Genomic DNA, 5000 nt, shown 5'->3' with positions numbered 1-5000 from the left:
GAGAGAGAGAGAGAGAAAGAGAGAGAGAGAGAGGGGGGGGGGGGGAGAGAGAGATGCTGCCCATAATAACACAATAACTAAAGGGTAGCCCTAGCGGAATATCTTTTCCTTCCGACGTGTCCACTGTTTTCCTTATGGCCAAAAGCACGCTAGCAGGCATAACTATGCACAGACACACACACAAACACAAACACACACACACACAAGCACACACACACAAACATACACACACACACACACACACACACATACACAAACACAAACTCACACACACACACACACACACACACACACACACATATATATATATATATATATATATATATATATATATATATATATATATATATATATATATATATATATAACCATAAAGATGCGTTTATATATTGGGGTATGCTCATTCATAGCCTCCGGCTGACGTTTATCAGATATTCAACCTATTTAGTCACATTTCATATTACTTTTTTTTTATCGTACATATTCATATAGTTGACTGCTAATCATTTGAAAATATTAACAAACGATATGTCCTTATCTTATTTACAAAGATCATTTTCTGTTTATTAGACTGTTCTATAAACACATTCCTTCTTGATGAACAATATCGAGAGAAGAATTAGAATCATATTTCCTTAAAGTTTTTTTCTTTTCTTTTCTTTTTTTTATCACGTCAGTTCCTCTCATGTTCTACGGGTCATGCGTTTTCATTCAGGGGAACAACGGATAAACAAGAACAATGAACCATGATTAAAAAATAGCATATCTTAAAGATACAAATAATCTTGCTCTGAAACCGTGTGGATTGCTCCTCAGATAGTGTGTGTGTGTGTGTGTGTGTGTGTGCGTGTATGTGTGTGTACGTGATGAATTCATGAATTTCCTGGAAATCCCAATTCATTTGCAGATCATTCTCTGAATTGTTTTCATATTTTCTTTTCAAAATTACTGAATCACTTGATGAACATTAACGTCTGTCTTTGTTTTCCGAGAAATTCCTTCGTGTGAGAAGAACTTCGTGATTGCAATATCAATGCATGCATGCGTGTGTGTTTGAGTGTGTGTGTGTTTATGTTTGTGTGTGTGTGTGTCTTTAAGTGTGTGTGTGTGTGTATTTGAGTGTGTGTGTTTGAGTGTTTGTGTGTGTTTGTTTGTTTGTTTGTGTGTGTATTTGAGTGTGTGTGTTTGAGTGTTTGTGTGTGTTTGTTTGTTTGTTTGTGTGTGTGTTTGAGTGTTTGTGTGTGTATGTGTTTGTTTGTTTGTGTGGGAGTGTCTTTAAGTGTGCGTGTTTGTTTGTTTGTGTATGTGTGTGTGTGTTTGTGAGTGTATGCAATAAGTCCCAAACTTATTTTTCAATCCATAAAATATTGACACACTCCTCCTCCGCCACACGTCTTTTCCTGAATAAAGTCAGAAGCCATTCTCGAGTTTCACTTGGAATCTGGAGATGCTTCAGAAAAATATTGCATTCAGATATTTCCAGCGGAGAGGGAGTCGCGGTTGAGTAAATCTAAGATGGTAATTGACTTTCGTCTTTGGGAAATTCGTCTACATTTGTAATGGGGTTCGATTCCAGATCATTAGACTTGGTCTTTGAATGACAAGGAATCGCGGAATAAGATAAAAATGTCGGCCATTTTGTTTTTTGTTTTTTTCCCCTGTTATGGCGGAGGGAAATTTTGAAGGAGGAAAAAAATAACGGGTTTGTTAGATTTCTGTTCGGATTCTTTGGTTTGATAAAGAATATTCACTGATGAATACACACAAACAAACACACACACTAACACACACACACACACTAACACAAACACATACACTAATACACACACACACACAACACATTAATAATTAAAAAATAATAATGATAAAACAGGCGTGATTATTACTTTTATCTATTTATTTATATATATGTATATATATATATTTTTTTTTTTTTTCTCTCTCTTATCCTTTTTTCTTTTTTGACTGGGCGAACTTTTACATCTAATTACCATAACGAAATGCACTGGGGGAAAAAAGAAGAAAAATGAAAAAAAATAAACAAATAAATAAATAAACTGAAAAAAAACAAAACAAAACACACAAACAGCCCATAACAAACAACGCTCCAAAAAACGACCTCTTTCGGTGTAAGAAACGATCATAAGCCTTGTTTCCCCATAAGGCTTATTTTGCAATTGATCATCCGTGTTGTAGGGGTGTGAGTGGAAACTAACGGGAGGGGGGGGGGGTGAGTGGAAACTAACGGGGGGCCGTTCATCATGACACAAAGCTAAGGCAAAGGATAAAAGGTGATTGTTGATGCTGAGCCCAAGGGAGGCTGGTGGGTGGGGGTGGGTGGGGGTGGGCGGGGGGGAGGGTGATTACGTTAACTGGGACATCTTGGAAATTCGTTGGACTTTCGTTAAAGTTTGTTTAGAAAGGTGTTTGTCTCTATGGTTGTGCAAGAGAGAGAGAGAAGGGGTGAGTGAGAGAGGGAGAGAGAGTGAGTGTGAGAGATAGATCAATAGATAGAGAGAGAGTGAGTGTGTGTGTGCCTTTGTGTGTGCTCTCTCTCTCTCTCTCTCTCTCTCTCTTTCTTTGTGTCTATTTGTCAGTCTCTCTCTCTCTTTTTCTGTGTCTATTTGTCAATCTCTCTCTATCTATCTATCTATCTCTTTGTGTCTATTTGTCAGTCTCTCTCTTTTTCTCTATTTCTCTGCGTCTATTTGTCAATCTTTCTCTCTCTCTCTCTCTCTCTCTCTCTCTCTCTCTCTCTCTCTCTCTCTCTCTCTCTCTCTCTCTCTCTCTCTCTCTCTCTCTCTCTCTCTCGCTATCTCTCTCTTTCTCTCTCTCTCTCTCTCTCTCTCTCTCTCTCTCTCTCTCTCTCTCTCTCTCTCTCTCTCGCTATCTCTCTCTCTCTCTCTCTCTCTCTCTCTCTCTCTCTCTTTCTCTCTCTCACTCTCACTCTCTCTCTCTTCCATTCCATTCTTTCCTTCCCAAAATGAACAGATAAATAAAAATGAATGTCCCAAAAATTGTGGGATTTTCTTTTACCAACAGGTCGTGACTTATTTTCTGCCGGAACGTGTTTTATTCCTCCATTGTCTTTCTTATAATTTTCTATTTCTTGACTTCATGTTTGATTACACGAACGCTATAAGTTTTTATTTTATTTATCTATTTATCTATTCATCTATTATTATTATTATTATTATTATTTTACTTTCTCGGACCTCCCTACTGTGTCCCCTTTCTCTCCTTTATTCTTTTCTTTATTCTCTTCTTTCCTCTTCTTTTTGCTTTTTTTTCTTATTGAGTTCTGTTGACTCTCATTGGCAAGGAAATTTATTCTTATTCCTAATTCTTGCTTATATCAATCCCAACGAAGTTTGTTGACTAATATATAACAAAACATTTAGAAGACAATTAGTTGATTTAATAAATGATTCGATTCTAATATATGTATATATATATATATATATATATATATATATGTATATATATATATATATATATATATATATATATATATATATATATGTATGTATGTATATATATACATATATATGTATATATATATACATATATATGTATATACATATATATATATATATATATATATATATATATGTATGTATGTATATATAGAATATATATGTATATATAATATATATATATATATATATATATATATATATATATATATTTCTACTTTTCTTCTTGCTTTCTTTTAAAATTGCGGGTAGACAGAAACCTCTGGTAAAAAAAAAAAAAAAAAAAAAAAAAAAGAAGAAAAAAAAAAAAAAAGTTAGTCGAAGAGGCCACAGAAATTAAGAGACATTTCACTTAAACTTTGAAGATAGGCTCGTAGACGCTTATCTCTGCCTTCTTTTAACTTTCCGTTCGTAGTCCTTTCTGTTATTGGGTCAAAATATTTGCTTTTCGTGTGTTCTATTTGTATTAGAGGTATCGGTTATGTGGAATTTTTGTATAATGTATGACTGAATTTGGTACAATGTCGCTAATACATGATTGGCCATTGTAATCAGAAACAATTACGTAATCAATATAACAATTTTTCTCCCCCTCTCTCTTTTTTTCTTTCTCTCTCTCTCTTTCTCTCTATCTCTCTCTATCTCTCTTTTCTTTACTCTCTCTCTATCTCTTTGTTCTCTATCTATCTATCTATCTCTCTTTCGCTCTATCTATCTGTCTATCTCTCTTTCGCTCTATTTATCTATCTCTTTTTCTCATCTTTACTCTTTCTCTCTGTCTCTGTCTCTTTCTCTCTCTCTCACTCTCTCTCTCGCTCTGTATCTGTCTCTATCTCTGTCATTTCTTTGCTCTCTCTCTATCTTTCGCTCTGGCTATCTCTATTTCTTTCTCTTCTTTACTCTCTCTCTCTCTTTCGCTCTCTATCTATTTCTATCTCTTTCTCTTATTCGATCTCTTTCTCTCTCTCCCTCTCACTTTGTCTATCTCTATCATTTTCTCTTCTTTGCTCTCTCTCTCTCTCTCTCTCGTTTTATCTATCTTTATCTTTGTCTCTTCTATGCTCTCTCTCTCTCTCTCTCTCTTCCTCCCCTCCATCTCTGACAAAAACACACAAATAGTAACCGAATGTTAATTCTATACATTAATATTCAAATGAATTCCCAGCTCTCTTTATATTTAAACGTCATCGAAAAAGTCTAAAGATTTACAAAGGTGTCTGTACCCTTTATTAAAGAGAAGGCCAATGATATCAGCATAATTTTATATCTTTATACATTTCTCCCTCTATTTATTTATTCATTCACCTATTATGACCATTATCATAATAGATATCCAGGTCACGATGCTAATTGATGATATACATTCCTTTTTCAGGGAGGAAAAGACATGGTCATAAAATCTACATATATGATACATTTTGTTGGCTGGTGTTTCTCATTAGCTACCATCAGGAATCATAAACAAGGGATCGACCCGTAGACTTTTTTTTTTTTTTTTTTTTTTTTTTTTTTTGTGTGTGTGTG

The sequence above is a fragment of the Penaeus japonicus genome, unplaced genomic scaffold, assembly GCF_977035675.1.
Source record: "Penaeus japonicus unplaced genomic scaffold, GWHDUDI00000001_assembly GWHDUDI00000004, whole genome shotgun sequence".
Taxonomy (NCBI): Eukaryota; Metazoa; Arthropoda; class Malacostraca; order Decapoda; family Penaeidae; genus Penaeus; species Penaeus japonicus.
Note: the sequence above shows the minus strand (reverse complement) of the source record.